This window comes from Carcharodon carcharias, chromosome 17 (assembly GCF_017639515.1).
Source record: "Carcharodon carcharias isolate sCarCar2 chromosome 17, sCarCar2.pri, whole genome shotgun sequence".
Lineage (NCBI taxonomy): Eukaryota > Metazoa > Chordata > Chondrichthyes > Lamniformes > Lamnidae > Carcharodon > Carcharodon carcharias.
The window spans coordinates 49,222,680-49,244,746 of record NC_054483.1 but is presented as its reverse complement, the minus strand read 5'-3'; the positions used below and the strand labels follow the sequence as shown (position 1 = coordinate 49,244,746).

The following is a 22,067-nucleotide window of genomic DNA, read 5'->3' as shown; positions in this document are numbered from 1 at the left end:
ACAAGCCTAACCTGTCCAAAATTTCCTCATAAAACAACCCACCCATTCTTGGTATTAGCCTAGTAAACCTTCTCTGAACTGCTTCCAACATATCAGTTAATTGCATTGCAGGCAGCATGTTAAGTTGGTGTGGCCTAGAACCAACTCCAATAGCATTGTTCATTGGCTGCACACATCAGAAGTATGCCTCATGTAATGTATGGCTAATGCTACTTGAAGACAGTCTGCATCTCTTAAAGCAGAGTGCATTGTGGCAATGTAAGACGTGTAGAATAGGAGACACATCCTGTATCCACAGGGATGCAGGATGCCCTCCAACAGGTATTCAGGAGGCAATGGAAGCAGTAGTGGCAGAGCTCAATGCCAGGAGCATTGCTCCAGAAACATAGTTGCAGTGCAGCAACAAGTTTAATGATCTTAACATGAATGATCAAGGCGAGTGAATTCAATTCTCAATTGGTAAATCCTACCAGCTGCACCACTAGCCTCATCCCTGCTCAATTCTCTACACCCCCGTCACCCACTTAACAACAATCTCTACCAAGTAGTACTAAACCCTTCAATTCACTTCTTTCACCCTCATACATGTGGCACTGTTGTAAGCTTCGCACTCACAACTCACAGCTTGCACTCACTGGCAGCTATTTTAACCATGACAACCATATCATCCAAACCTATTGCAGACACTCACTCACACTCTTCCCTTTATCATGCAGGAAAAGGTGGTGCATGACAGGAGGAGGTAGGAAAGAACTGGAGGAAGACAAGTGAGCCTGTGCGTTAACCCCCATGGGGGATATAATGTAGGACAACTTGAGAAGGGACATATTGAGATCGTGACCACTGCAAGATTGGAGTGGTCAATGGTGAGGTTATCCGAAAACCTAAACCTCCTTCTCACTTCCCTCTGCTCCCTAATCTCTCATCCCACAATCTCTTTTGATCCACAAGCTATAGATGGTAGAAACACACGGTTCTTACTTTCTCCTCTCATCTCATCACAACTCAATCCTCATCCCTTTTTCACTTCAGATACGCAAGAACGACAGCCTCCCTGTCAGAGGAAGAAGAGGAAGAGCACAATGAAGAGAAAGAGACACCATCATTCAATAATACACTTGCAACCAGTTCGGACACTAACACTGCACGTATTTTAGAGTTTGGGATAGGGAAGAGATCTGCATGTGGTGAGTCACCGGACACAAGAGACCAGGAGCCAGAGTGACAAGGAAAGATAGCACAGCTCACCATAGGGTGCAGTCATTCGTTCTGCTACAGTGGACACAGATGAGGACTTTGATGGATCAGGCTACAGGAGAAGGCCAATGACACAACCAAATGCTTGGTGCATTGGGAAGCCTGCGGCAAAGTCTGTGCTCAATGTCACGGAGCATGGAGGAATCCAACAGCAACAGGGCTTTGTTCAGAGCTTGGAGCCCAGCATTTTCAACATGTCAACTCCATCAACACAGCTGTCGAACCCACCATGATGCAGAATTGGATAGCTGATGTCACAGCTTCCATTGCAGCACCGACAGTTTCCATCAAAGGTCTGAAAGTTCCTTGCAAACTCAGCTGCTACCATCATAGTCCTGGATACCAAGGCTCAAAGGGATTTGCAGGATGTGACAGCAATCCATCAATCCATTCTCCAAAAGACCAGCAAGTTTACTGAGGTACCGCCCTAAGAGAATGGCAGTGACTCCATGGAGGACAAAGCTCTTGGGGTGACAGCATTTGTGCTCACACCCATCCAGTCCACCAGTGTCCTTGCTTATATGTCAGTCAGTCCAGACTGCTGTAGCCCAAGCCAAGATGGTACATTCTGATGTCCAAAGCTGTTCAAGGCCTTTTACAATCTCCTCAGCAATGTTTCACAAGCTATGCTGCAGCAACAGGGGAAGAAACCCATTGGAGCACAAGGAGAGGCAAAGACATGGAAATCAGGTACTAACGCAATGCTCAAGGGTGTTTAATTTAGGTTTCTATGCAATACGTTATGATTGAATTTATAAATTTGGATTGTAATGTGTAATTTCTGATGTTTTATTTTGTCACAAGATGATGATGTGGATAGTCAGTTAGAGGTAAGTTAGAGTGATGAGACTGTTGGTGTGGCTGAAGTTACTGGTATCGCTCAGTAATTATTTCATCACATAGAGCCCAGGCAGAAAGGGGATCTCTGTTGTAATCTCCCTTCCTCTTCCTCTTCTTCCAACTCCTGTTCCACTTCCTCCTTCTCCCCTCTTCCTCCTCCTCCTACTCTTCCTCCTCCTCCTCCTCCTCTGCCTCCTGCCCCTCCTTCTCCTCAGCTTCTTGTCTGAGAGCTGATAACAAGGGCTGTTTCTTCATAATGATGAAGTTGTGCAGGATGCACAAATCTTGATTCTGCTCAGCTGAGAACTGCAGGATTCCTCCAGGATGGTCCAGGTAGCAGAATTGTAAAGTGAAGGTATCGATGGTGCGCTCTATAATGTTTCTGTGACAGTATGGCTCTTATTGTAGACCAACAGTGCACATGTTCATGGATTCCAGCCATGAGTCATGTTATGAGCAGTTAACCCTCGTTTCCCAGTAGCCAGCATTTGACTTGCCATGGAGGGCCAAATACAGCTGGCACAGAAGACTGCTGCAGTATGAAGGAATGGAGACTACTGCCAGGATACCTGACATGATGTACTACCTGCAGTATCATACCAGCTGCTGACTGAGAGAATTAAGTCTCTTTTGGTTCAGGAAAATGCCCAAATTCAGATGAGGCACATGCAAGGCAATGTGTATGCAGTCACTAGCACCATGGTACAATCTGTGAAAACTCTTTGCTGTCTCCACCTGCTTGTTTCTGCCAAAAGTGCATGAGATGAAACCATCGGTATATTTATAGAGAGTTTCAGTGACTTCCCTTTTGCAGTATGGATGTGGCAGCCTTCTACCTCGTAAAATGATGCTTTGCAGTGTGGTGGTCAACTCTGTGTTAAGCATCACCTGATGTGACTTTTTGTTTCTGTTCGCCTCTTCCAATGCCCTTTCCAAACAGTCAGCCTCCAGAGGCCACGGCTGTCAGCGACTGTCTCCCAGTTGTCAGTGTCATCTTCATATCTCACTTACAGGTGTCCTCGTAGTGGAGGTATGGATGCCCAGGAGGCCATGACCCAGTGGCCAGTTCACTGTACAGAAGGTCTTTGGGTACACAGCTGTCATCCATCTGATGAATGTGGCTGAGCCAGTACAGATGTCATGGCTTAGCAACAAGTGTATGGCTGATGGAATTAGCACAGTGCAGGGCTCTTAGTTGGTGACCTTGTCCTGCCAAGAGATGTTGAGGATACGTCTGAGACAGCGAAGGTGGAAACTATTCAGCCTTTTCTCACACCTAACACATGTTGTCCAGGTCTCGCTGCTGTAGAGGAGTGCGCTGAGGACACAGGCTTGGTAGACTCACAGTTTGGTGTTCTCAGTCAGGTTGCTGCTTTTCCACATTCTCTTACTCAGTTTGGACATAACGCAGCTTTTGCAATGCGTGTGTTCATTTCAGCATCAAGTGACAGATTGCTGGTGCTTGTGGGGCTTAGATATATGAAGCTATCAACAACCCCCATGTTGTCAATGCTGATAGATGGCAGTATGGCAACATCCTGGAACATGACATTTGTCTTTCTGATGATGATGGTCAAACCAAACTTTTACAGGCGAGAGAGAGCCTGTCCATTTGCTGCTGAAGGCGTTCCTCAGTGTGCAATGTTGGTGCGGCATCATCAGTGTAGAGCAACTCCCTGCTGCAGACTGGGCACAGCTTTGTCTTGGATCTCAGGTGAGCAAGGTTGAACATTCCCTCAGTGCTACTATGTAAGTATTCACTCTCTGTAGATGAACTGAAGACATATATCAGCAGCAAAGAGAAGAATATGCCAGAGTGTCTGTGCCAGAACACAAGCCTGTTTGACCCCACTGTGGATCCCTAAGGGTTTCAGTGTTGCTCCATCATAGCTGACCTTACCCGTCATGTTGTCATGGAAAGAGGAGATCACATTGAACAGCTTTGGTGTTTCTAACAAGTCAATGTGATGAATCTAGTGTATGTGTGAAGAGAGTTAGCATGCTTCCCACTCTTTGTGTTTCTTTGCATTTTCAGACTGCGCCGCTGGCTAGCAGCAAAGCAAAAAGGAGTTTCCTCCTGTCAGTTCACAGCCTCTCCAATGGCAAATCCTCAGATGTGCCTCTTTGTGGTGAGACATGGAAACTGGGTCCTCGCACCCGCAGGCTAAAACTTCAGAGGAATTTGGATGAGACTTGGCCCCCAGACATGCAGCAGGCAGACCCACCAGCATGTGGACATATTCTGACATTCAGGAGCCAAATTCCCAGCTCTGGGCGAATAGCTCCACTGCCTTATGGATACCTTGGGAGCGTTAAAGCTTAAGGATGTAAACACTGACAAAAAGTCTGGAATAGAGTCCAAACGCAGTTTGATGTCTAAATGTCATCTTTCCAGCAACTCCTGTATCAAGCCAGTGTCAAACATAGTGTTTTGAATTCCTTTGGGTGAGAGTGGGGAGGTTCAGAGGGCTCCCTGATGTGTTTTATGTATTCATTCATGGAATGTGGATGTCATTGGTAAGGCCAGCATTTGTTACCCATCCCTAATTGTCATTGAATTGAGTGATTTGCTAGGCCATTTCAGAAGGCAGCTAAGAGCCCCACATTGCTGAGCGTCTGGAGTCACATGTAGGCCAGACCAGGTAAGGACAGCAGATTTCCTTCTCTAAAGGGTATCAGTGAACCAGATGGTTTTTTTACCAGGGTTGATGATAGTTTTGCAGTCACCATGACTGAGACTATTGTTTGAATTTAAATTCCACCAACTGCCATGGTGAGATTTGAACCCATGTCCTCAGGGCATTAACCTGGGCCTCTGGTTTGCCAGTCCAGTGACATTACCATTGCACCGTCATCTCCCCCAGCCCAGGGTCTCCATAAATTTTGCCCAGGCTTGTGCCCTGAAGAGTACACTCCAGTGTCTCCTGGTTCTAGACTCCCCAACCAAGGGAAACATCTTACCTGCATCTACCTTGTCTATCCCTCTAAGTAATTTGTAAGTTTCAATGAGATCACAACTCATTCTTTGAAACTGTAGAGAATACAGGCCCAGTTTCCCCAATCTCTCTTCATAGGACAGTCCTGCCATCTCAGGAACAAGACTGATAAACATTTGTTGCACTCCCTCTATGGCTCTATGGCAATAATATCCTTCCTAAGTTAAGGGGACCAAAACTGCACACAGTATTCCAGGTGCAGTCTAATCAAGGTTCTATACAATTGAAGCAAGACTTTGATACTCCTGTACCCAAATCTTCTTGTGATAAAGGCTAACATGTCATTAACCTTCCTAATTGCCTTCTGCACCTGCATGTTAGCCTTCAGTGACTTATTGGCAAGAACACCCAGGTCCTTTTGTACATCTACACTTTCTAATCTCTTACCATTTAGGAAATACTCTGCACTTCTGTTCTTCCTACCAAAGTGGACAATCTCATATTCTTCCACATTACATTCCATCTGTCATGTTCTTGCCCACTCACTAAATCTGTCCAAATCCTCTTGAAGCCACTTTGCTTCTTCCCCACAACACACATACCCACTCAGCTTTGAATTTGGAAATATTACATTTGGTTCCCACATCCTCCATTAAACACATCCCTGACTCACCCATTGTCCTCTTCCTATCTTTGGGATTCTCTACCTCAGAGGGTTGCAGATGCTTCATTGTTGAATATATTTAAGGCTGAGATTGACTCTTGGTCTCTCAGGGAATCAAGGGCTATGGGGAATGGGTGAGAAAGTGGAGTTGAGGCAGAAGATCAACCATCATCATGTTGAAGCAGGAGCAGGCTTGTTGCATCATCTGGTCTACTCCTGCTCCTGTTTCATATGTTCTTAGTTTAGATCATGTCTCTGTGAAGTTCCGATATTAAACATGCTGTGTAAATATAAATAGTTGTTGATGGGAAGGCTGAGAGATTGCTGGGATTTCACAACAACAAAGATTCCTTGAATAACACAGCAGTAATGGCACATTAAGCTCCCTTTGGCCAGAGTTCTCATACTTTGCCTATTCATATTCATACCGTGATCCCTGTATTGTTTGACAGAAACCCGAGAGTAGATGATCTTTGAGACAATTCACATGTTTGAATCCTTAACTTAAATTAATAGATGTAATTCAAAACATTAGTAGATATGAACATGTAGTTTGCGTTTTATTCATTCACCTCTGTCTTGTGAAACATTATCAATCTTCCAACTCTTGTAAATACTTGAGTCATTCAGGAGAAACCTTTTGCAGCAGGTTCCTCGGGGTTTACAAACCTCAATTTGCCTTTATTTTTCCCTCTCTGCTCATAAAGGCATTGACTCTGACTGGAGTACTGACACTGGGCAGAGTTGTCCCAGATTTGCACTAAGTGCGGTGTTGGAAAGGTAAAATGATGTTTTACCCGTCAGCCACAATGGCAGCTTCTCACGCCGTATCATCCCAAACAATCCGCGTTAATTACACATTCCCAGGAAATATACTGCTTCCATGGTGGGCGGGCTCTCATTTGCCCGCCACACCATCACCTTGCCACATCAGCACGCCAGGCACCATATTTAAAGTGTAGCGCACACATCTCAGTGTTTCCAGCCAAGGGCTGTTGCACAGAGGATTTCACCCCAAAAGGCAAAAGGACTGCAGTCCCCAGGTTCAATGATGCGTCCCTCGAGGGATGCAATGGAGGCTTGCTGTGATGTCCTCTACCCCCGCTCTGGTCGCAGAATGGACAGCAACATCACCAGTCCAGCTTGGGAAACAGTTACAGATCTGGGCGAATCCAGTCACTCTTTCATCATGGCTGTCCTGGTCCCCAGCTAAATGCACAAAGTTGTGTGGCCTCGAAAGATGGCATCTGTGACATCATGGATGCATTTGTGGGTGATTCATTTGTAATATCCCACAGAGGTCACCTGTGGAACCCTGAAAGGAGTCACTGGCATAGAAATTGAACACCTCGGTCACTTTCACAGCCACTAGCAGAGGGTGCCCTCCATGTCCCCTTGGTACCAAATCCTGCAGTAGCTGGCAGATGTGACCGACCAGTTCCCAAGACATGTGGGAATGAGGGTGTGGGAGTGAGGGTGTGGGAGTCGGTGTGGAGTTACGGTGTGGCAGTGAGGGTGTGGGAGTCGGTGTGGGAGTGAGGGTGTGGGTGGATGTGGGAGTGAGAGTGTGGGAGTGTGAACGTGGTAGTGCGTGTGTGTGAGTTACGGTGTGGGAGTGAGGGTGTGGGAGTCGGTGTGGAGTTACGGTGTGGGAGTGAGGGTGTGGGAGTCGGTGTGTGTGTGAGGGCATGGGAGTGAGGGTGTGGGAGTCGGTGTGCAGTTACGGTGTGGGAGTGAGGGTGTGGGAGTCGGTGTGGAGTTACGGTGTGGGAGTGAGTGTGTGGAAGTCGGTGTTGGGTGAGGTTGTGCGAGTGAAAGTCTGGGAGTGAAGATATGGGAGTGAGTGTGTGGGAGTGAGACTGTAGGAGTGGGTGTGGGAGTGGGTGTGGGCGTGAGTGTGGGAGTGAGAGTGTGGGAGTGGGAGTAGTTGTGGGAGTGAGGGTGTGGGAGAGGGTGTGGGAGTGAGTGAGGGTGTGGGAGAGGGTGTGGGAGTGGGTGTGGGAGTGAGTGAGGGTGTGTCAGTGAGGGTGTGGGATTAGGAGTGAGTGAGGGAGTGAGGGTCTGGGAGTGGGTGTTGAAGTGAGTGTGGGTGTGAGGTTGTGGCAGTGAGGGTGTGGGAGTGGGTGTGGGATTGAGGGTGTCGGAGTGAGGATGTGGGAGTGATGGTGTCAGAGTCGGTGTTGGGTGAGGTTGTGCGAGTGAGGGTGTGGAAGATGGTATGGGAGTGAGCGTGGGAGTGAGTGTGGGAGTGAGTGTGGGAATGAGAGTGTGGAAGTCAGTGTGGGGCTGATGGTGCGGGAGTGAGGGTGTGGGAGTGAGGGTGTGGGAGTGTGGGTGTGGGAGTGAGGGTGTGGGAGTGAGGGTGTGGGAGTGTGGGTGTGGGAGTGAGAGTGTTGGAGTGAGGGTGTGGGAGTGAGGGTGTGGGAGTCGGTGTGGGAGTGAGGGTGTGGGAGGGAGGGTGTGGGAGTCGGTGTGGGAGTGAGGGTGTGGGAGTCGGTGTGAGAGTGAGAGTGTTGGAGTGAGGGCGAGGCAGTGGTTGTGGGAGTGTGGGAGTGAGGGTGTGGGAGGGAGGGTGTGGGAGTGAGAGTGAGCGAGTGTCTGGAAGTGTGTGAGGGTGTGGGTGTGGGTGCGGGTGTGGGTGAGGGTGTGGGAGTGAGGGTGTGGGTGGATGTGGGAGTGAGGGTGTGGGCGTGAAGGTGTGGGAGTGAGAGTGTGGGTGTGGGTGGGTGAGGGAGTGAGGGTGTAGGAGTGAGGGTGTGGGAGTGAAGGTGAGGGAGTGAGAGTGTGGGTGAGGGAGTGAGTGGGAGTGAGAGTGTGGGAGTGAGTGTAGGAGTGAGGGTGGGAGTGAGTGTGAGGGAATGAGGGTGTGTGAGTGAGTGTGGGAGTGGGTGTGGGCATGAGTGTGGGAGTGAGGGTGTGTGTGGATGTGCAAGTGAGAGTGTGGGAATGAGGGTGTGGGAATGAGGGGGTGCAAGTGAGTGTGAGTGAGGATATGGGAGTGATTGTTGAAGTGGGTGTAGGAGTGGGTGTGGGAGTGAGGGTGTGGGAGTGAGTGAGGGTCTGGGAGTGGGCGCTGAAGTGACTGGGAGTGAGGGTGTGGGAGTGAGTGTGGGAGTGAGTGTGATAATGAGGTTGGGAGTGAGTGTGAGGGAGTGAGGGTGTGTGAGTGAGTGTGGGAGTGGGTGTGGGCGTGAGTGTGGGAGTGAGAGTGTGGGTGTGGAAGTGGGTGTGGGAGTAGATGTGGGAGTGAGTGAGGGTGTGGGAGTGAGGGTGTGGGAGTGAGTGAGGGTGTGTGAGTGAGGGTGTGGGAGTGAGTGAGGGTGTGGGAGAGGGTGTGGGAGTGAGTGAGGGTTTGTGAGTGAGGGTGTGGGAGTGAGGGAGTGGGAGAGGGTGTGGGAGTGAGTGAGGGTGTGGGAGAGGGTGTGGGAGTGGGTGTGGGAGTGAGTGAGGGAGTGGGAGTGAGTGAGGGTGTGGCAGTAAGGGTTTGGGATTAGGAGTGAGTGAGGGAGTGAGGGTCTGGGAGTGGGTGTTGAAGTGAGTGTGGGGGTGAGATTGTGGAGTCTGAGCGTTTGAGTGAGTGTGGGAGTGAGGGTGTGGGAGTGAGAATGTGGTAGTGAGTGTGTGTGAGTGAGGGTGTGGGAGTGAGTGTGTGGAAGTCGGTGTGGTGTTACGGTGTGGGAGTCGGTGTGGGAGTGAGAGTGTGGGAGTAAGGGTGAGGCAGTGGTTGTGGGAGTGTGAGAGTGAGGGTGTGGGAGTCAGTGTGGGAGTGAGAGTGTGGGAGTGAGGGTGAGGCAGTGGTTGTGGGAGTGTGAGAGTGAGGGTGTGGGAGGGGGTGTGGGAGTGAGAGTGAGCAAGTGTCTGGGAGTGTGTGAGGGTGTGGGAGTGGGTGTGAGTGAGGGTGTGGGAGTGACTGTAAGTGAGGTTGTGGAAGTGAGGGTGTGGGTGTTGGGGTGGGTGTGAGTGACAGTGTGGGAGTGAGGGTTTGGGAGTGGGTGTGAGTGAGGGTTTGGGAGTGAGGGTGTGGGGGTAAGGCTGTATGAATGAGGGTTTGGGAGTGCGAATGTGGTAGTGAGTGTGGGAATGAGGGTGCGGGAGCAGATGTGGGAGTGAGTGTGAGGGTGTGGGAGAGGGTGTGGGAGTGAGTGAGGGTGTGGGAGTGAGGGTGTGGGAGAGGGTGTGGGAGTGAGTGTGAGGGTGTGGGAGAGGGTGTGGGAGTGAGTGAGGGTGTGGCAGTGAGGGTGTGGGAGAGGGTGTGGGAGTGAGTGAGGGTGTGGGAGAGGGTGTGGGAGAGGGTGTGGGAGTGGGTGAGGGTGTGGCAGTGAGGGTGTGGGATTAGGAGTGAGTGAGGGCGTGAGGGTCTGGGAGTGGGTGTTGAAGTGAGTGTGGGTGTGAGGTTGTGGCAGTGAGGGTGTGGGAGTGTGTGTGGGATTGAGGGTGTCGGAGTGAGGATGTGGGAGTGATGGTGTCAGAGTCAGTGTTGGGTGAGGTTGTGCGAGTGAGGGTGTGGGAGATGGTGTGGGAGTGAGTGTAGGAGTGAGTGTGGGAATGAGAGTGTGGAAGTCAGTGTGGGATTGAGGGTGTGGGAGTGTGGGTGAGGGAGTGAGGGTGTGGGAGTGTGGGTGTGGGAGTAAGGGTGTGGGAGTGAGGGTGTGGGAGTGAGGGTGTGGGAGTGAGGGTTTGGGAGTCGGTGTGGGAGTGCGAGTGTTGGAATGAGGGTGAGGCAGTGGTTGTGGGAGTGAGGGTGTGGGAGGGAGGGTGTGGTAGTGAGAGTGAGCAAGTGTCTGGGAGTGTGAGTGAGGGTGTGGGTGTGGGTGAGGGTGTGTGAGTGAGGGTGTGGGTGGATGTGGGAGTGAGAGTGTAGGAGTGAGGGTATGGGAGTAAGTGTGGGAGTGAGTGTAGGAGTGAGGGTGGGAGTGAGTGTGAGGGAGTGAGGGTGTGGGTGTGAGTGGGAGTGAGGGTATGGGAGTGAAGGTGTGGGAGTGAGAGTGCGGGTGTGGGTGGGTGTGGGAGTGAGAGTGTAGGAGTGAGGGTGTGGGAGTAAGTGTGGGAGTGAGTGTAGGAGTGAGGGTGGGAGTGAGTGTGAGGGAGTGAGGGTGTGTGAGTGAGTGTGGGAGTGGGTGTGGGCGTGAGTGTGGGAGTGAGAGTGTGGGTGTGGAAGTGGGTGTGGGAGTAGATGTGGGAGTGAGGGTGTGGGAGAGGGTGTGGGAGTGGATGTGGGAGTGAGTGAGGGTGTGGGAGTGAGGGTGTGGGAGTGAGTGAGGGTGTGAGTGAGGGTGTGGGAGTGAGGGTGTGGGAGAGGGTGTGGGAGTGAGTGAGTGTGTGGGAGAGGGTGTGGGAGAGGGTGTGGGAGTGGGTGAGGGTGTGGCAGTGAGGGTGTGGGATTAGGAGTGAGTGAGGGAGTGAGGGTCTGGGAGTGGGTGTTGAAGCGAGTGTGGGTGTGAGGTTGTGGCAGTGAGGGTGTGGGAGTGGGTGTGGGATTGAGGGTGTCGGAGTGAGGATGTGGGAGTGATGGTGTCAGAGTCGATGTTGGGTGAGGTTGTGCGAGTGAGGGTGTGGGAGATGGTATGGGAGTGAGCATGGGAGTGAGTGGGGGAGTAAGTGTGGGAATGAGAGTGTGGAAGTCAGTGTGGGATTGATGGTGTGGGAGTGAGGGTGTGGGAGTGAGGGTGTGGGAGTGTGGGTGTAGGAGTGAGGGTGTGGGAGTCGGTGTGGGAGTGAGAGTGTGGGAGTGAGGGTGTGGGAGTGAGGGTGTGGGAGTGAGGGTGTGGGAGTCGGTGTGGGAGTGAGAGTGTTGGAGTGAGGGTGAGGCAGTGGTTGTGGGAGTGTGGGAGTGAGGGTGTGGGAGTGAGAGTGAGCGAGTGTCTGGGAGTGTGGGTGTGGGTGTGGGTGAGGGTGTGGGAGGGAGGGTGTGGGTGGATGTGGGAGTGAGGGTGTAGGAGTGAGGGTGTGGGTGTGAGTGGGAGTGAGGGTGTGGGCGTGAAGGTGTGGGAGTGAGAGTGTGGGTGAGGGAGTGGGAGTGGGTGTGGGGGTGAGTTGGGAATGAAGGTGTGGGTGGATGTGGGAGTGAGAGTGTAGGAGTGAGCATGTGGGTGTGAGTGGGAGTGAGGGTGTGGGCGTGAAGGTGTGGGAGTGAGAGTGTGGGTGTGGGTTGGTGTGGGAGTGAGGGTGTAGGAGTGAGGGTGTGGGACTGAAGGTGTGGGAGTGAGAGTGTGGGTGTGGGTGGGTGTGGGAGTGAGAGTGTAGGAGTGAGGGTGTGGGAGTTATGGTGTGGGAGTGAGTGTAGGAGTGAGGGTGGGAGTGAGTGTGAGGGAATGAGGGTGTGTGAGTGAGTGTGGGAGTGGGTGTGGGCTTGAGTGTGGGATTGAGGGTGTATGTGGATGTGCAAGTGAGAGTGTGGGAATGAGGGTGTGGGAATGATGGGGTGCAAGTGATTGTGAGTGAGGATATGGGAGTGAGTGTTTAAGTGGGTGTAGGAGTGGGTGTGGGAGTGAGGGTGTGGGAGTGAGTGAGGGTCTGGGAGTGGGCGTTGAAGTGACTGTGGGAGTGAGGGTGTGAGAGCGAGGGTGTGGGAGTGTGTGTGGGAGTGAGGGTGCGGGAGTGAGGATGTGGAAGTTGGTGTGGAGTTACGGTGTGGGAGTGAGTGTGTGGGAGATGGTGTGGGAGTGGTTATGGGAGTGAGAGTGTGAGAGTTAGGGCGAGGGAGTGGTTGTGGGAGTGTGGGAGTGAGGGTGTGGGAGTGGGAGTGAGAGTGAGCGAGTGTCTGGGAGTGTGAGTGAGGATGCGGGAGTGGGTGTGAGTGAGGTTGTGGGAGTGAGGGTGTGGGAGTGGGTGAGAGAGTGGGTGTGGGAGTGAGGGTGTGGGAGAGAGAGTGTGGGAGTGAGGGTGTGGGAGAGAGAGTGTGGGAGGGAGTGTGTGTGAGTCAGGGTGTGGGAGTGGGTGTGGGAGTGAGGTGGGAGTGAAGGTGTGGGTGGATGTGGGAGTGAGAGTGTAGGAGTGAGGGTGTGGGAGTGAATGGGAGTGAAGGTGTGGGAGTGAGTGGGAGTGAGTGTGGGAGTGATGGTGGGAGTGAGTCTGAGGGAGTGAATGTGTGGGAGTGACGGTGTGGGACTGGGTGTGGGTGGATGTGGCAGTCAGAGTGTGGGAGTGAGGGTGTGGGAGTGAAGGTGGGGGCGTGAGTGGGAGTGAGGGTGTGGGTGTAAGAGTGTGGGTGAGAGAGTGTGGGAGTGAGTGTGGGAGTGAGTGTGGGAGTGATTATGGGAGTGAGGGTGGGAGTGCATGTGAGGGAGTCAGTGTGTGTGAGTGGGTGTGGGAGTGAGGGTGTGGGTGGATGTGGGAGTGAGAGTGTGGGAGTGAGAACGTGGTAGTGAGTGTGTGTGAGTGAGGGTGTGGGAGTGAGTGTGTGGAAGTCGGTGTGGAGTTACGGTGTGGGAGTGAGGATGTGGGAGAGGGTGTGTGAGTGAGGGTGTGGGGATCGGTGTGGGAGTGAGAGTGTGGGAGTGAGGGTGAGGCAGTGGTTGTAGGAGTGTGGGAGTGAGGGTGTGGGAAGGAGGGTGTAGGAGTGAGAGTGAGCGAGTGTCTGGGAATGTGATGAGGGTGTGGGAGTGGGTGTGAGTGAGGGTGTGGGAGTGACTGTAAGTGAGGTTGTGGAAGTGAGGGTGTGGGTGTTGGGGTGGGTGTGAGTGACAGTGTGGGAGTGAGGGTGTGGGAGTGGATGTGAGTGAGGGTTTGGGAGTGAGGTGTGGGGGTAAGGCTGTATGAATGAGGGTTTAGGAGTGGGAATGTGGTAGTGAGTGTGGGAATGAGGGTGTGGGAGCAGATGTGGGAGTGAGTGTGAGAGAGGGCGTGGGAGTGGGTGTGGGCGTGAGTGTGGGAGAGAGTGTGGGACTGAGTGTGGAGTGAGGTGGGAGTGAGGGTGTGGGTGGATGTGGGAGAGGGAGTGTAGGAGTGAGGGTGTGGGAGTGAGTGGGAGTGAGGGAGTGGGAGTGAGGGTGTGGGTGTGGGTGTGGGTGTGGGAGTGAGTGGGAGTGAGGGTGGGAGTGAGAGTGGGTGAGGGAGTGAGTGGAAGTGAGTGTGGGAGTGAGGGTGGGAGTGAGGGTGGGAGTGAGTCTGAGGGAGTGAATGTGTGGGAGTGAGGGTGTGGGAGTGAAGGTGTGGGAGAGGGTGTGTGAGTGAGGGTGTGGGGATCGGTGTGGGAGTGAGAGTGTGGGAGTGAGGGTGAGGCAGTGGTTGTAGGAGTGTGGGAGTGAGGGTGTGGGAAGGAGGGTGTAGGAGTGAGAGTGAGCGAGTGTCTGGGAATGTGATGAGGGTGTGGGAGTGGGTGTGAGTGAGGGTGTGGGAGTGACTGTAAGTGAGGTTGTGGAAGTGAGGGTGTGGGTGTTGGGGTGGGTGTGAGTGACAGTGTGGGAGTGAGGGTGTGGGAGTGGATGTGAGTGAGGGTTTGGGAGTGAGGTGTGGGGGTAAGGCTGTATGAATGAGGGTTTAGGAGTGGGAATGTGGTAGTGAGTGTGGGAATGAGGGTGTGGGAGCAGATGTGGGAGTGAGTGTGAGAGAGGGCGTGGGAGTGGGTGTGGGCGTGAGTGTGGGAGAGAGTGTGGGACTGAGTGTGGAGTGAGGTGGGAGTGAGGGTGTGGGTGGATGTGGGAGAGGGAGTGTAGGAGTGAGGGTGTGGGAGTGAGTGGGAGTGAGGGAGTGGGAGTGAGGGTGTGGGTGTGGGTGTGGTGTGGGAGTGAGTGGGAGTGAGGGTGGGAGTGAGAGTGGGTGAGGGAGTGAGTGGAAGTGAGTGTGGGAGTGAGGGTGGGAGTGAGGGTGGGAGTGAGTCTGAGGGAGTGAATGTGTGGGAGTGAGGGTGTGGGAGTGAAGGTGTGGGAGTGTGTGTGAGTGAGGGTGTGGGAGTGGGTGTGGGGGTGAGTGTGGAGTGAGGTGGGAGAGAGGGTGTGGGATTGTGTGTGAGTGAGGGTGTGGGTGTGTGTGTGGGGGTGAGTTGGGAGTGAAGGTGTGGGTGGGTGTGGGAGTGAGAGTGTAGGAGTGAGGGTGTGGGAGTGAAGGTGTGGGAGTGTGTGTGAGTGAGGGTGTGGGAGTGGGTGTGGGGGTGAGTTGGGAGTGAAGGTGTGGGTGGATGTGGGAGTGAGAGTGTAGGAGTGAGGGTGTGGGAGTGAGTGGGAGTGAGGGTGTGGGAGTGAAGGTGTGGGAGTGAGAGTGAAGGTGTGGGAGTGAGAGTGTGTGTGAGGGAGTGAGTGTGGGAGTGAATGTGGGAGTGAGGGTGGGTGTGAGTCTGAGGGAGTGAATGTGTGGGAGTGAGGTTGTGGGACTGGGACTGGGATGTGAGAGTGTGGGAATGAGGGAGTGCAAGTGAGTGTGAGTGAGGATGTGGGAGTGAGAGTATGGGAGTGAGAGTGTGGGAGTGGGTGAGGAAGTGGATGTGGGTGTGGATGTGGGAGCGAGGGTGTATGATTGGGTGTGGAAGTGAGGGTGTGTGAGTGAGGGTGTGGGAGTGAGATTATGTGAGTCAGTGTGAGTGAGGGTGTAGGAGTGGGTGTGAGTGAGGGTGTGGGACTGAGTGAGAGTGAGGGTGTGGGAGTGGGTGCGGGAGTGGTTGTGGAACTGAGGATGTGGGAGTATGTGTGGGAGTGGGTTTGGAAGTGAGGGCCTGGGAGTGAATGTGTGGGAGTAGGTCTGGGACTGAGAGTGTGGGTGTTGAGATGGGAGTGAGTGTGGGAGTGAGGGTCTTGGAGTGTGTGTGGGAGTGAGTGTGGGAGTGAGAGTGTGCGAGTGAGAGTGTGGGAATGAGAGTGTGGGAGTGACGGTGTGGGTGTAGGTGTCGGAATGAGTGTGGGAGTGTGGGAGTGTGAGTGTAGGAGTGAGATTGTGGGTGTAGGTGTGGGAATGAGAGTGAGAGTGTGGGAGTGAGATTGTGGGTGTAGGTGTGGGAATGAGTGTGGGAGTGTGAGTGTGGGAGTGTGGGTGTGGGTGTGGGAGTGAGAGCGTGGGAGTGAATGTGGGAGTGAGTGTGGGAGTGAGGGTGTGGGAGTGGGTGTGGGACTGTGGGTATGAGATTGAGTTTGTGGGAATGAGGACGAGGGAGTGAGGGTGTGGGAGTGAATGTGTGGGAGTGAAGGTGTGGGAGAGAGGGAGTGAGAGTGAGGGTGTGGGAGTGAGGGTGTGGGAGTGTGGATGTGAGAATGAGTGTGTAGGAGTGAAGGTGTGGGAGTGAGTGTGGGAGTGAGGGTGTGGGAGTGAGGGTGTGGTTGGGTGTGGGAGTGAGAGTGTGGGAATGAGGGTGTGGGAATGAGGGTGTGCAAGTGAGTGTGAGTGAGGATATGGGAGTGAGTGTTGAAGTGGGTGTAGGAGTGGGTGTGGGAGTGAGGGTGTGGGAGTGAGTGAGGGTGTGGGATTGAGGGTCTGGGAGTGGGTGTTGAAGTGAGTGTGGGTGTGAGGTTGTGGGAGTGAGGGTGTGGGAGTGAGAACATGGTAGTGAGTCTGTGGGAGTGAGGGTGTGGGAGCAGATGTGGGAGTGAGTGTGAGAGAGGGCGTGGGAGTGGGTGTGGGCGTGAGTGTGGGAGAGAGTGTGTGGGAGTAAGGGTGTGGGTGGATGTGGCAGTGAGAGTGTGGGAGTGAGGAGTGAGTGTGGTTGTGGGTGTGGGAGTGAATATGTGGAAGTGAGAGTGGGTGTAGGAGTGAGGTTGTGGGAGCAAGTGTGTGGGAGTGAGGATGTGGGAATGAGGGGGTGCAAGTGAGTGTGAGTGAGGATATGGGAGTGAGTGTTGAATTGGGTGTAGGAGTGGCTCTGGGAGTGAGGGTGTGGGAGTGAGTAAGGGTGTGGGAGTGGGTGTGGGCATGAGTGTGGGAGAGAGTGTGGGACTGAGTGTGGAGTGAGGTGAGAGAGAGGGTGTATGTGTGGGCATGTGTGTGGGAGAGAGTGTGGGACCTAGTGTGGAGTGAGGTGGAAGAGAGGGTGTGGGAGTGTGTGTGAGTCAGGGTGTGGAAGTGGGTGTGGGAGTGATTTGGGAGTGAGGGTGTGGGTGGATGTGGGAGTGAGAGTGTAGGAGTGAAGGTGTGGGTGTGGGTGTGGGAGTGAGAGTGTGGGTGAGGGAGTGAGTGGAAGTGAGTGTGGGAGTGAGGGTGGGAGTGAGGGTGGGAGTGAGTCTGAGGGAGTGAATGTGTGGGAGTGAGGGTGTGGGACTGGGACTGGGATGTGAGAGTGTGGGAATGAGGGAGTGCAAGTGAGTGTGAATGAGGATGTGGGAGTGAGAGTATGGGAGTGAGAGTGTGGGAGAGGGTGTGGAAGTGAGTGTGGGGGTGGATGTGGGAGTGAGGGTGTGGGAGTGGGTGTGGGAGTGAGGGTGTGGGAGTGAGATTATGGGAGTGAGGGTGTGGAAGAGGGTGTGGGGGTGGATGTGGGAGCGAGGGTGTGGGACTGGTTGTGGGAGTGAGGGTGTGGGAGTGAGGGTGTGGGAGTGAGGGTGTTGGAGTCGATGTGAAGTGAGGGTGTAGGAGTGGGTGTGAGTGAGGGTGTGGGACTGAGTGAGAGTGAGGGTGTGGGACTGGGTGTGGGATTGAGGGTGTGGGACTGGGTGTGGGAGTGTGGTTGTGGGAACGAGGATGTGGGAGTCATGGTGTCAGAGTCAGTGTTGGGTGAATTTGTGCGAGTGAGGGTGTGGGAGATGGTGTGGGAGTGAGTGTGGGAGTGAGTGTGGGAATGAATGTGGGAATGAGAGTGTGGAAGTCAGTGTGGGATTGAGGGTGTGGGAGTGAGGGTGTGGGAGTGAGGGTGTGGGAGTCGGTGTGGGAGTGTGGGATTGAGGGTGTGGGAGTGAGGGTGTGGGAGTGAGGGTGTGGGAGTCGGTGTGGGAGTGTGGGATTGAGGGTGTGGGAGTGAGGGTGTGGGAGTGAAGGTGTGGGAGTGAGAGTGTAGGAGTGAGGGTGTGGGAGGGAGGGAGTGGGAGTGGGAGTGAGAGTGAGCGAGTGTCTGGGAGTGTGATTGAGGGTGTGGCTGTGGGTGTGAGTGAGGGTGTGGGAGTGAGGGTGTGGATGGATATGGGAGTGAGAGTGTAGGAGTGAAGGTGTGGGAGTGAGAGTGTAGGAGTGAGGGTGTGGGAGGGAGGGAGTGGGAGTGGGAGTGAGAGTGAGCGAGTGTCTGGGAGTGTGATTGAGGGTGTGGCTGTGGGTGTGAGTGAGGGTGTGGGAGTGAGGGTGTGGATGGATATGGGAATGAGAGTGTAGGAGTGAAGGTGTGGGAGTGAGAGTGTAGGAGTGAGGGTGTGGGAGTTAGTGGGAGTGAGGGTGTGGGAGTGAAGGTGTGGGAGTGAGAGTGTGTGTGAGGGAGTGAGTGTAGGAGTGAGGGTGGGAGTGAGGCTGTGGGAGTGAGTGAGTGTGAGAGTGAGTGAGGGTGAGGAAGTGAGGGTGTGGGAGTGGGGGTGTGGGAGTGTGAACATGGTAGTGAGTGTGTGTGAGTGAGGGTTTGGGAGTGAGTGTGTGGAAGTCGGTGTGGTGTTACGGTGTGGGAGTGAGGGTGTGGGAGTGAGGGTGAGGCAGTGGTTGTGGGAGTGTGGGAGTGAGGGTGTGGGAGGGGGGTGTGGGAGTGAGAGTGAGCAAGTGTCTGGGAGTGTGAGTGAGGGTGTGAGTGACAATGTGGGAGTGAGGGTGTGGGAGTGAGGGTGTGGGGGTAAGGCTGTATGAATGAGGGTTTGGGAGTGAGAATGTGGTAGTGAGTGTGGGAATGAGGGTGTGGGAGCAGATGTGGGAGTGAGTGTGAGAGAGGGCATGGAATGGGTGTGGGCGTGAGTGTGGGAGAGAGGGTCTTGGAGTAGGTGTGGGAGTGACTGTGTGAGTGAGAGTGTGGGAGGGAGGGTCTTGGAGTGTGTGTGGGAGTGAATGTGGGAGTGACAGTGTGGGAGTGAGGGTGTGGGTGTAGGTGTGGGAATGAGTATGGGGGTGTGGGAGTGTGAGTGTGGGAGTGTGGGGATGAGGGTGTGGGTGTGGGAGTGAGAGCGTGGGAGTGAATGTGGGAGTGAGGGCGTGGAGTGGGTGTGGGAGTGTGGGTGTTAGATTGAGTTTGTGGGAATGAGGGTGAGGGAGTGAGGGTGTGGGAGTGAGGGTGTGGGCTGGTGTGGGAGTGACGGTGTGGGAGTAAGGGTGTGGGAGTGAGCGTGTATGAGTCGGTGTGGAGTGTGGGAGTGTGGATGTGAGAGTGAGTGTGTGGGAGTGAGGGTGTGGGAGTGAGGGTGTGGGGGTATGTGTGGGAGTGAGCGTGGGAGTGAGGGTGTGGGGGTACATGTGGGAGTGAGCGTGGGAGTGAGGGTGTGGGAGTGAGTGTGTATGAGTCAGTGTGGAGTGAGGGTGTGGGAGTGAGGCTGTGGAGTGGGTGTGGGACAGCGTGTGGTATTGTGGGAGTATAGGAGGGAGTGACGGTGGGGGAGTGAGTGTGTGAAAGTTGGTGTGGGAGTGAGTGTTTGGGATGAGGGTGTGGGATTAAGGGCCTGGGAGTGAGTGTGCGGGAATAGGAGTGGGAGTGATCATGTGGGAGTGAGTGTAGGAGTGAAGATGTGGGTGTGACAGTATGCGAGTTGGTGCGAGTGAGGGCATGGGAGTGGGTGTGGGTGTGGACGTGAGTGTGTGAAAGTGGGTGTGGGAGTGAGTGTGTGTGTGAGTGTTTGGGATGACGGTGTGGGAGTGAGAGTATGTGAGTCGGTGTGAGTGAGGGCATGGGAGTGGGTGTGAGTGAGGGCACGAGATTTGGTGTGGAAGTGGGTGTGGGAGTGAGGATGTGGGAGTGGGTGTGGGAGTGGGTTGGGGAGTGAGAGTCTGGGAGTAATGGTGTGGGTGTGGGTCTGGGAGTGAGAGTGTGGGTGTGGGTATGGGAGTGAGAGTGTGAGTGTGGGTATGGGAGTGAGTGTGGGAGTGAGGTTCTGGGAGTGGGTGTTGGAGTGTGTGTAGGAATGAGGGTTTGGGACTGAGGTTGTGAGAGTGAAGGTATGGGAGTGAGTGTGGGAGTGATGGTGTAGGAGTGGGTGTGGGAGTGAGCGTGTAGGTGTGGGAATGAGGGTCTGGGAGTGAGTGTGTGAGTGAGGGTATGGGAGTGAGGGTGTGAGACTGAGGGTGTAGGAGTGAGGGTGTGGGAGTGAGGGTGTGGGAGTGAAGGTGTGGGAGTGAGAGTCTGGGAGTGAGTGTGGGAGTGAGGGTATGGGAGTGAGGGTGTGAGAGTGAGGGTGTAGGAGTGAGGGTGTGGGAGTGAGTGGGAGTGAGGGTGTGGGAGCGAAGGTGTGGGAGTGAGTATGGGTGAGGGAGTGAGTGGGAGTGAGTGTGGGAGTGAGTGTGGGAGTGAAGGCGTGGGAGTGAGTTTGTGGGAGTGAGTGTGTGGGTGGGAGTGTGCGGGTGTGAGGGTGTGGGAGTGGGTATGACTGAGGGTGCGGGAGGGGTTGTAAGTTAGAATATGGGAATGAGTGTGGGAATGAAGGTGTGGGAGTGAGGATGTGGGAAGGCGTGGGAGTGAGCCTGGAGTGGGAGTGGGTGTGGGGGTGGGTGTGGGAGTGAGGGTGTGGGATTGAGTGTAGGAGTGAAGGTGTGGGAGTGAGAGTATGAGAGCCGGTGTGAGTGAGGGCGCGAGTGTGGGTGTGAGTGAGGGTGTGGGAGTGAGTGCGAGTGAGGGTGTTGGAGTGTGTGTGGGATTGGGTGTGGGAATGAGGATGTGGGAGTGGGTGTGGGAGTGGGTTTGGGAGTGAGATTCTGGGAGTGAGAGTGTGGGAGTGAGGGTGTGGGAGTGAGGGTGTGGGTGTGAGGGTGAGGGAGTGGGAGTGTGGGAGTGAGAGTGTGGGAGTGAGGGTGTGGGAGTGCAGGTGTGACAGTGAGAGTGTGTAAGTCGGTGTGAGTGAGGGTGTGGGAGTGAGGGTGTGGGAGTGCAGGTGTGGGAGTGAGAGTGTGCAAGTCGGTGTGAGTGAGGGTGTGGGTGTGAGGGTTTGTGAGGCTGTGGGATTAAAGGCGTGGGAGTGAGGGTGTGGGAATGGGAGTGGGAGTGAGAATGTGGGAGTGAGTGTAGGAGTGAGTGTGTGCAAGTGAGAGTGTGCGAGTCGGTGTGAGTGAGGGTATGGGAGTGAGTATGAGTGAGGGTGTGGGAGGGGGTTGAGTGAGAGTGTGGGAGTGAGGGGCTGGGAATGAAGGTGTGGGAAGGCGTGGGAGTGAGCCTGGAGTGGGAGTGTGAATCGCTTTGGGTGTCGGATTGAGTGTGGGAGTGCGAGTGAGTGTGGAAGTGGAAGTGTGAGTTAGTGCGGGAGTGTGAGTACAAGTGAGTGGGAAGGGGAGTGTGAGTGAGTGGGGGAGTGTAAGTGACCTGGAATGGGAGTGCGAATGTGTTTGGGCGTGGGTGTAAGTGGGGCGTGGGTGTGGGAGTGAGGGTGCGACTGAATGTGGGCATGCGAGTGAGCCTGGAGTAGGAGTGTGAGTGGTTGTGGGTGTAGGAGTGAATGTGGGGGGTGAGTGTGATTAAGGGTGTGTGAGTGAGTGTATCGGAGTGGGCATGAGTGAGGGTGTGGGACTGGGTGTGAACGAGGGTGTGGGAGTGAGTGTGGGTGTGAGGCTGTGGGAGTGAGGGTGTGGGATAGAGGGTGTGGGAGTGAGTGTGAGTGAAGGTGTGGGGGTGGGTGTGAGCGAGGGTGGGGGTGTGAGTGTGAGTGAGAGTGTGGGAATGAGCGAGGATATGGGAGTAAGGGTGAGTGAGAGTGTGGGAGTGAGGGTGTGGGAGTGAGGGTTTGGGAGTTGGTGTGGAGTGAGGCTGTGGGAGTGAGGGTGTGGGATAGAGGGTGTGGGAGTGAGTGTGGGTGTGAGGCTGTGGGAGTGAGGGTGTGGGATAGAGGGTGTGGGAGTGAGTGTGGGTGTGAGGGTGTGGAAGTGAGGGTTTGGGAGTCGGTGTGAATTAAGGGTGTGGGAGTGAGGGTGTGGGAGTGAGGATGTGGGAGTGAGTGTGAGGCTGAGGGTCTTGGAGTGGGTGGGATTGAGTGTGGGTTTAAGGATGTGGGAGCGGTGTGAGTGAGGCTGTGTGATTAAAGGCCTGGGAGAGAGGGTGCAGGAATGGGAGTGGGAGTGAGCGTGTGGGAGTGAGTGTAGGAGTGAAGGTGTGGGAGAAAGAGTATGCAAGTCGGTGTGAGTGAGGCTGTGTGAGTGGATGTGAGTGAGGTTGTGGGATTGAGTGTGAGTGAGGGTGTGGGAGTGAGTGTGGGAGTGAATGTAGAAGTGAGGGCGTGGAAGTGGGTGTGGGAGTGGGCGTGGGAGTGAATGTCGGAGTGAGTGTCCTGAGTGAGGGTTTGGGAGTGGGTGTGAGAGTGAGAGTGTAGGTGTGGGAATGAGGGTCGGAGAGTGAGTGTGGTAGTGAGTGTGTGAAT

At 54.4% G+C, this 22,067-nt stretch overlaps 1 long non-coding RNA gene across 1 annotated transcript in view; it reads left to right on the top strand.

The window, feature by feature from the left end:
- The first annotated feature begins 1,034 nt into the window (after window positions 1–1,034).
- Window positions 1,035–22,067, top strand: part of LOC121290204 — an 89,247-nt gene continuing 68,214 nt past the window's right edge. Inside the window, exon 1 of the long non-coding RNA XR_005945720.1 lies at window positions 1,035–1,947. This is a non-coding gene — a long non-coding RNA (uncharacterized LOC121290204). The remainder of the gene's footprint in view (window positions 1,948–22,067) is intronic.